The sequence below is a fragment of the Salvia splendens genome, chromosome 11, assembly GCF_004379255.2.
Source record: "Salvia splendens isolate huo1 chromosome 11, SspV2, whole genome shotgun sequence".
NCBI classification, from domain to species: domain Eukaryota; kingdom Viridiplantae; phylum Streptophyta; class Magnoliopsida; order Lamiales; family Lamiaceae; genus Salvia; species Salvia splendens.
Window position 1 is genome coordinate 18,794,642 of NC_056042.1, and position 10,770 is coordinate 18,805,411.

Here is a 10,770-nt window from a genome sequence, read left to right on the forward strand (position 1 = left end):
GCCCGATCCATCGGGCGCTCATTGCGATGTGACGCCCGAGCCCGATCTCGAAAAATAAATTATAAAAAAATCAATTTCTAATTATAAATTTAATTTAAAAAAATTATTTTTTAACTTGAAATAGAAAACACTATAGTTTTACAATGATCCATTCTAAAAGACGGATCCGTGAATTAGTCAAAGAATATATTTTATAGAATATAATTCTTCACACTAAATGAGCAAGTTTTGCATTGTTTGAGTAACCTTTTATAGATAGGTTTTCAACTCCAACTTTCATTGTGACTCCGATGTGGGATAAATGGTAGTTTTATAGATAGGTTTTCAACTCCAAGTCTCTTTGTGATTTTGATGTGGGACAATTAGTTTTACACTTAAAAGAGAGTTTTTTTTTTAAAAAAGAATTAACTCCTATATGAAGGAGGAAATTACAAATAACCTGAAATTAAGAGAGAGTTTTTTGTTGCTTTATGTAAAATTTGTTTTATTTCAATGCACAATGTATGTTTAGCCTAATGGTAAATGTATGTTCAAAAATTATAGAGATTGTGTGTTCAAGCCCCAAACTCAACATATTATATTTATTTTGACCTTTATTATACTTTTCTCATTTTATTCGATTAATGTAAGTGTTTTATTTAAATTTATTGTGTTCTATAATAGTGTATTTATATTTTGCTATTTTTTATTTGATTAAAATTAAATATAAAATTTATAAATTCTTTTTTTAAAATTAAGTAATGCATGCTTTTCATTTAATTTAGTATTTAATTTTTAAATTTGTAATATGTGAAAATAAAAAATAATAATAACATTAAAAATTAAATGAAAAATGGATAATTGATAGGACTCACACTAGGGCACAACCATTGCAGAAAGAAGGGGCATGCTGATGTGACAACCATTAGGGCGTCCACTGGGGCATACATTGTAGATGCTCTTATTTGACAATCATTTTGATTTTTTTTATTTTCAAATACTATTTTCTATATCTCCGAAAAATATGAATATTTGATTCGGCCCAAATTTTAATTACAAACACAAGAGTGATAAAGAGTAGTGTAAATAATATTAGTGGAGAATAAAATAATGTGTAGGGATGGGTTATGATCAATTGCTAACTAATTAGCAATCACAAATTAAGACCAAATCTTATTAGGAGATCTAGTGGTTGATATAATGCTACGTGAATTATATTTTAAATTAAAAAATATTATATAAACTTAAAGGTTATTAATGTCAATTCTTATATGGGGTAGTTAAAATTAACCACTTACTCTCTCCTCAAAATTAATTTAAAATTTTAAATTTACATAACTCTCTCGATTTAAATTATTTTTACGTAAAAAATATATCAAATTAAAGGTAATTTCATAAGGATTCTAACGAGGTCTCAATTGCATATGTTTCGACGATGATCAGATGATGAAATTTTATAGTTTTTATTTTAATTTTCGTATATGTTGATAACCAAAAATGCATCAAACAATCTAAATATAATGCATGTACAATATCAATAGAACTGTATTAATATTTTCTGATACTTGTGTTGAGATTCTCATGTCATTGTGTTGATATTAGTAATACACTATGTTGATTAAAAAAATCGTGAAAATAATTATGTTATAATAAATTAACTATTTTACCCTTTTGTTGATATTTCATCTACCATTTATTGAAATACGTGAGCTTTAATCTCATTCACTTATTTTAAGATCTAATGGTGTAGGATTGGTCTTAGTTGTGGATTGGATATTATATGCATTTTAACATGACCCATGTAGGGATAATGTGTTATTTGACTATATCAAAATTATGAAATCCATACTTTTTAGGGACGAACAAATAAGAAAATAGTTCATACTTTTCAAGGACGGAAGGAGTAAAATAAAGTAGCAAAATAACATAAATTTAAGAATGAAAATATATAGTGATATTAAAATTCTAAAAAATGTACAATGGGAAACATTATAAAATATTAAATGGTTACATGTCCAAATTTCTTCGATTATATCATGCTGGAGTCGAGTATGTGCTTGTTGGGCGAGCAGGCTACATCGGAGCTAGTGTTATGGTTTGTATACTAGAAATCACCTTTCGAGTGATTGAATACTGTAAAACTCTAATTATTATTTCCAATTAATGCAACAGATTATTTTTGTCATAATGTTGTTATGTTTTACATTTAATAGATGTTTATTGCATATTTAAATGTATAAGCGAACATAACAAAGTCTAAGTCTTTGTTTTAGTAGACCGGTTGTGGGCTGCGCTCAATTTAAGGTACGCGGTCAGTCCTGAACAAAGAAAAATATGAATTTCACAACCTAGATAGGCCTAGACTACCTATCGTGAAAGGTTGCAATGTCAGTCCGATTATTTCTAAGCCTTATTGAAATAAGATGACGTTGGTGTGGTATAGCACTGAATGGATCTAACAGCAAGACGAGTCTTTATGCTATCTACTGAAAGACGATGTCTTGATAATTAATTTCTTAATCAATGTACGTTAGCATTGAGCATACGATATTGAGTATCTACTACTTTGACTTACCAAAAGTGCGGGGTTTTCGTCACCCAACGATCCAGGTATATTGGGTAGTGGTGATCATTATCTAGCGGTGCTAGGATTGCTATTATGTTAAATCATGCACGAGGAGAATCTCGTTTGATAACATCCACAACAGGAGCTCGAAACAAGGTTTTATTATTCGGAACCTAGCTAGTTGGAGTTTGATTACTCTATGTATAATAAATAAGAGTTTCTTACTAAGTCCACTCTTGGAAATTAAAATATGTTAATTAATTAAGTCCATAGCAGACATTGATTAATTAATGGATGTTTCTATCTTAAGCGCGGGAAATGAATTAAACAAATAAAAGGAAACCCGGTACTTGTAATTTCGGATTTGGAAAGGCAGTGCAATATTACTTCTGTAGTGGCTGCTTGTAATATTTCAATATAAGCTTATATTAAATTGTGGGTTTAATTTAATTAGTAAAAATCTAATTAGGTGAGGCCATGTCCAAATTCTTCCTTAGATCCCTGACTGGGCCCAATATGTGACTTAATATAAATAGGAGAATAAAGGAGACAGAAAACACAACCTTTCCACATCATAATTTTCGTTCCCCTCTGTTTAGAGAGAGAATCGAAAATTGCTCTCCTTCCGTGAGCAGATTTCTGTCTTCGTTATTTAAGTACTAGTACACTGGTGAGATTTTCCCACACAAATATCAGTCTACAGTCCGAGACACCAGTCAGAAGATCTGAGGTCGAGTTCTCAAGATCTTCACGTGGAGAAGAAGCAAGCCATCTTTGATTCGTAAGAGAATCAACAAGGTAAATTGGCTAACTCCGTAGTATGCATGTTTTAGGGATTATTTATGCTAAAGCATGTTTAAAATTACATGTTATAAGTATGATACATCTGCTAAATAGATCAGTTTTATGTGATCCATTAGAACGCACGCTTCCGCTACCAACACCTTCAATTGGTATCAGAGCCAGTCTTTGACTCTTATTATTTGGATTTAAATTTCGAAAAATTCATGTATGCATGTGTTATTTGGTTAGGAAGCATGTTCTTGTTAGTTTTTGTTTAATTTTATGCATGTTGAACTCAAGAACAATCGAATCAAAGTACTTGAATTTATCGATCGTACGAGATGTGTGATCCGTCGGCTCTCACACCGAGACGGATCGCACCACGCGCGATCGACAAAGGGTAGTCGAAATAGTGGGAGCCGAGGGATCATAGGCTACAGGGCGACGCGCAAACGAGCATGGGCTTGTGCGCGCCTCCGACCGAGACCAAACCCTAGGCGGCACCCGCACCAAGCTCGACGCATGGAGCATGGCGCGGTGCGGAAGTTCGACCGAGAACTCATTGGAACACCTAGACGCTACGCGGCTGGCCGAGAGAAACGCCACTGTCATGCACGCTGCTAGCCGAGAATCACGGCACCTGACGTGCCAGGACACCGAGACGGAATCAGCGGCTGGCCGAGAGCTGAGGCGCCTATGCGTGTCTCGCTGACCGAGAGCTGCCGAGACACCGACGAGCCGGTGGTCAAGCCAGGCGGCCGAGAGCATGCGCGCACACATGCGCTGCTGGCCGAGACGCAATGTGCGTCGTGATCCGACGACGAACTAGTCGGATTTTCATCGTTCATCATTCGTGTGAACCTCGTGCGATGAGATAACGATGAAAGATTATTTTATTGATTATTTAATTTTTTAATTAAAAGATATTATTAAAATATTATTATTTAATGGAAATAGAATCTTTTTGGAAGATTTACCTAGATTTTAGGAATATTTTTATTATTATCTATATCTATGGCAATAAATAATACTCCCTCCGTCCCATTAAATATGCAACATTTGCTTTTCGGCACAGGATTTTATGTAGTGTTGTTTTGTGAGTTAATGAAGAGAGAGTAAAGTAAGAGAGAAGAAAGAGTAGAGAGAGTATTGTTTCTATTTTTAGAAACGTTTCATTTTTAATGGGACAGACCAAAAAGGAAAACGTTTCATTTCTAATGGGACAGAGGGAGTATTATTTTATTACTAGATGATATGGATGAGGATAATTTAATAGTTTCCTAATATTTATATATCTAGAATCCTAATAAGGATAGATATGTATGAATACATTAAATAATAAATCTTCTCTTCCTAATCTTGAACATGGAAATCATTTGAATTTAATTTTTCATGTCTTATTAAGAATTAAATAACTTAATTAGTTTAGATATATCTTATAGTAGACATGAATAAGAATTAAATTCTAGAACATTACTTTCCTGAAGGAAGATACCAATAATAAATAAAAGATTTAATTATCCAGCATATTAAATACCAACAGAATTTAATTAAGCCTTAAACTGCCTCTAGGCTAAGGATAATTAAAGAAAAACCATAACCTAAAATATCTAAGCTATAATTACGAACTCAACATTTGTATATGGTCTCCATCAATTGGTCTGCAATTCATGAAGTCTTTTTTTCTAATATTATCGCCACCTGCTCTGTGGGGACAATAATCCTAAGAAATAGCGAGTTCATGAGGGCGGACTACTAAAAAAATAAATAAATAGTATGAACTAGAATGTGGTTTCTAATATTATCGCCACCTACTTCGTGGGGACAATAATCCTAAGAAACTGCGAGATTCAGAAGTTCACACAGGATTTATGGGATAGCTTGATCTTGTTAGCAGCACATGAGCATTGTTATGAGAGTGTGTTGTAGGAATGAGACTCTGTAATGCTAAATTCGATGGTCTTGCTTAGGCAACATTAGGCGGCCATGCCACTATGTGGTCTCTGGACTATTCGTCGATGATTGTGACCAGTAAAATTGTAAGATTTTAATGCGTATTGACTTCCTCTGGAGGGTACAAAATTTTAATTTTACAGTTGCAAGATTTTGAAAAGTTTTATGGTCATCATACATAAGTTTATGACAAATAGTAAATACTCTGTTTTGTAGTGCAAAATCAAATCGTCAAGATGTCGTTCAATCCTCTTTCTGCAATTCTTAAAGAAAACAAACTCGAGGGCCAAAATTACATAAAATGGAAACAAAACTTGGACATCGTTCTTACAGCAGATGAGTACATCTTTGTACTCACAACCCCTCGACCTCCAGTGCCGGCGGCTAATGCTGCGGCAGGAGTCAGAGATGCACACAGACGGTGGCATAAGGCGAATGAGATGACTAAGTGCTACATGTTGGCTTCTATGTCTTCAGTACTCAAGCATCAGCATTCTGCCATGGAAACAGCCGCCGAGATCATGCAGAATCTCAAGAATCTTTTTGGTACTGAGAATCGAACGGCTAAGTCTCAATCCTTTCGGAGTATCACGTCGAAGACAATGAAGGAAGGCACGTCAGTGAGGGACCATGTCCTCGAGATGATGAGCCACCTCAACCAAATTGAGGTCTTGGGAGGGACGTGAAGGGGTTGGCAGCGGAAGCGTGCACAAATATCCGATCACATGAATTTGATATATTTAGCAGATTATTCAGACAAATTCTATTCGCGCAATTATCACATGTATCATGCTCATAACTTGAATTAAAACATGCTTTAGCATATAAAATCCCTAAAACATGCTTACTAAAACATGCTTACTACGGAATTAGCCAATTTACCTTGTTGATTAAATCAAGAATCGATGATGGCTTGCTCCGTCTCCACGTGAAGATCTTCAATACAAGACCTCGGATCTTCTGACTGGTGTCCCGGACTATACACTGATATTTGTGTGGACAAATCTCACCAACGTACTAGGACTCGAATAATGGAAGACAGAAACTGTTCACGGAGGAGGCACAAATTCCGAACTCTCTCTATCTAGAGGGGGACGAATTTTTTTTTAGAAAAAGGTGTTTTCTGTCTCCTTTATTCTCCTATTTATATTAAGTCACAAATTGGGCTCAGTCAGGGATCTAAGGAAGAATTGGATCAGACCTCACCCAATTAGCTTTTTACTAATTAAATTGAACCCACAATTTAATATAAGCTTATATTGGAATATTACAAGCAGCCACTACAGAAGTAATATTGCACTGCCTTTCCAAATCCGAAATTACAAGTATTCCGAGTTTCCTTTATTTGCGTTTAATTCATTTCCCGCGCTTAAGATAGAAACATCCATTAATTAATTAATGTATGCTATGGACTTAATTAATCAACATATTTAATCTCCAAGAGTGGACTTAGCAAGAAACTCTTATTTATTATTCATAGAGTAATCAAACTCCAACTAGCTAGGTTCCGAATAATAAAACCTTATTTCGAGCTCCTCTTGTGGATGTTATCAAACGAGACTCTCCTCGCGCACGATTCAACGTAATAGCAGTCCTAGCACCGCTAGATAATGATCACCACTACCCAATATACCTGGATCGTTGGGTTACGAAAAACCGCACCTTTGGTAAGTCAAAGTAGTAGATACTCAATATCGTATGCTCAATGCTAACGTACATTGATTAAGAAATTATTATCAAGACCTCGTCTTTCAGTAGATAGCATAAAGACTTGTCTTGCTGTTAGATCCATTCGGTGCTATACCACACCAACGTCATCTTATTTCAATAAGGCTTAGAAATAATCGGACTGACATTGCAACCTTTCACGATAGGTAGTCTAGGCCTATCTGGGTTGTGAAATTCTTCTTTTTCTTTGTTCAGAACTGACCGTGTTACCTTAAAGTGGACGACGCCCACAACCGGTCTACTAGAACAAAGACTTAGACTTTGTTACGTTCTTATACATTTAAATATGCAATAAACAACCATTAAATATAAAACATAACAACATTATGATAAAAATAATCTGTTTTATTCATTGGAAAATAACAAGTAGAGTTTTACAGTATCCAATCACTCGAAAGATGATTTCTAGTATACAAAACCCTAACAATCTCCCACTTATACTCAAAACAGCTTTCGAGTATACAAAAAATAGTGCACACGTCTAAATTTCTCCCACTTATATTGAAAGCGAGTTGAGGTCTTGAATGAGTAGAACTCTCATCCCTTTAACATGGCATTCGAACGGTTTCACCGCCAAAGCCTTTGTAAAAGGATTTGCCAGGTTGTTCTCTGACGCAATCTTGACCACTTGTATGTCTCCTCTCTGCACTATATCTCTAATGATATGATACTTCCGCTCTAAGTGTTTGCTCGCTTTGTGAGCTCTTGGTTCTTTCGAGTTTGCCACAGCACCAGAATTGTCACAATAAATGGTGATGCTCTTAGGCAGATTCGAAACCACACCTAAATCCATAAGGAAGTTCTTGAACCATACTGCCTCTTTTGCAGCCTCCGAAGCGGCCACATACTCGGCTTCCATGGTCGAGTCCGTGATGCATTTCTGCTTCACACTCTTCCAAATTACGGCTCCACCTCCTAAGGTGAACACATATCCTGAAGTAGATTTTCTCGAGTCCTGATCAGCTTGAAAGTCTGAGTCAGTATATCCCAAAGGACAGAGCTCGACTGCATTGTAAACTAGATCATAGTCCTTAGTCCGTTTAAGGTACTTGAGTATGTTCTTTACGGCAGTCCAATGTCCTTGGCCCGGATTCGACTGATATCTTGCCACCATGCCAACAACAAAGCAAATATCAGGTCTAGTACAAAGCATAGCATACATGAGACTTCCAATTGCGGAAGCATATGGAATCCTTCTCATTTCCTGTATCTCAGATGGCGTTTTAGGGCACATCTCTTGAGATAAATGGATGCCATGTCTAAAAGGTAAGAAACCTCTCTTGGCGTCCTGCATGCTAAAATGACTAAGTACTATGTCGATGTAAGGTTCTTGAGATAAGCACAACATCTTCTTTTCTCGATTCCGAAAAACCTTGATCCCGAGAATGTGTCCCGCGTCTCCCATATCCTTCATCTTGAATTGGTTCGACAACCAAGTTCGTACTGATGACAACATCTTTTTATTGTTTCCAATTAGAAGAATGTCATCTACATATAAAACTAATAACACCACATTCCCCTTATCAACTTTCTTATACACACAGCTTTCACTTGGGCACTTTTCGAATCCAAACTTGCGAACAGTTTGATCGAAACATTGGTTCCACGATCTAGATGCTTGCTTGAGGCCAAAAATGGCCTTCTTAAGCTTCCAAACCATGTGTTCTTTGCCCTTTATGGCATATCCTTCGGGTTGTTCCATGTAGATGGTCTCCTCAAGACCTCCGTTTAGAAACGCAGTCTTAACGTCCATCTGCCATACATCCCAATCCATATAAGCTGCAATAGACAATAGTATCCGGATCGATTTGAGCATGGCCACTGGGGAGAAGGTCTCGTCATAATCGACCCCTTCCTTTTGGGTATACCCCTTGGCCACTAGTCTTGCCTTAAAGACTTTAACTCGTCCATCGGGTCCATGTTTACGTTTATATATCTACTTGCTCCCAATAGTAGTACAGCCTTCGGGTAGGAAGGACAAATCGTAGACGTCTTTGTCTATCATAGATTGTAGTTCTGAATCCATTGCTTTCACCCATTCGCAATGATCGACATCTGCCAGCGCCTCCGCAAAGTTTGAGGGATCTAATACATTGCTGTACGAGGAGGCGCGACACTACAATATTTTGAGTAGAAGTTGAAGTTTCGGGAATTGTATGTACACTTGGTACTTGTTCTTGGTTAATGGAACTTGTGACAGAAGTCAGCTCATCGAGAGCCACTTCACTGCTGGGTTTATGATTCATTACATAGTCTTCCTCTAAGAATGTCGCGTGAGTACTCACAATGACTTTCTTGTCTCGGAGACTAAAGAATTCATAACCTTTCGTGCCTTTGGGGTATCCTATAAACAAACATACCTCCGTCCTTGATCCTAGCTTAGTTGGATCATTTTCCAATACATGAGCCGGGCAACCCCAAATCTTGAGATGTGCTAGATTGGGCTTACGCCCAGTCCACAACTCATAAGGAGTAGTAGGTACGGATTTCGTTGGTAAATTGTCTAAAATATGGCTTGCAGAAAGCAAGACATGTCCCCAAAATGAAATAGGCAGACGTGCATAACACATCATCGATCGAACCATGTTTAACAAGGTCCTGTTCCTTATTTCAGCCACGCCGTTCTGCTGGGGCGTGCCCGGCGGAGTCAGTTGGGATTCAATTCCCGACTCCGATAAGTAGTCCAAAAATTCGGCACTGAGGTATTCGCATCCACGATCAGATCGTAGGCATTTGATATTCTTTCCATGATACTTCTCCACAAGAGTCTTAAAGTCTTTAAACTTGTCAAAAGACTCTGACTTGTGACACATCAAATAGACATATCCAATTTTCGAGAAGTCATCAATAAAAGTGATGAAGTATCGAAAACCATCCCTTGCCTCTAAAGACATTGGTCCACATACATCGGAATGAACGAGCTCAAGTACTTCCTTGGCCCTATTGCCCTTAGCCTTAAAAGGCCTCTTGGTCATCTTGCCTTCTAAGCATGACTCACACTTATGAAAAGTTTCCTCCTCTAGACCTTTAATAAGATCTTGTTGAATAAGAGAATGGATCCTCCTTTCATTGGCATGACCAAGTCTAAGGTTCCATAAGTATGTTTCGTTCATTGAACTTGAAGGTTCCTTTCGTTTCTTTGAAATTTTCGATGTTGTATTGAGTTCTGATTTGCGATTATTAAACTGTGTAGAAGTGATTGTGTACAGATTGTTTTCCATGATACCACGGCAGATATAAGAACCATCTTTCTTAATAACACAATTGTCATTAAAAGAAATCGAATATCCATAAAAAACTAATTTAGAAACTGAAATTAAATTTCTTCTAAAAGAAGGTATCAACAAAACATTCTTCAAAATAAAAAATCTATCACTACTAAAACGCAAATAAATGTCTCCCACTGCAACGGCCGCCACTTTGGTAGCGTCGCCCAGCTGGACTTCGATCTTACGATCATGTAGCCGTCTTGTCACATGCATTAAGTCAGGATCAAAACAAATATGATCAGTAGCTCCTGTGTCAATAACCCAAGTGCAAGTAGATGTCGAAGCCAAACAAGACTCGACTACTAGAGCTTGGTGCATACCTGTAGCCTTGCCCCTTTTAGGACAGTCTGGCTTCCAATGCCCCTTCTCACCACACTTGAAACACTTCCCCGAGGGCTTCTTATTTGCCCTTTTCTTCTTCTTCCCCTTAGCCACTTTGCCCGATTCTGAGTTCGGTGCCTTCCTTTTTCCTATGCTAGGCTTGAAGCCCGA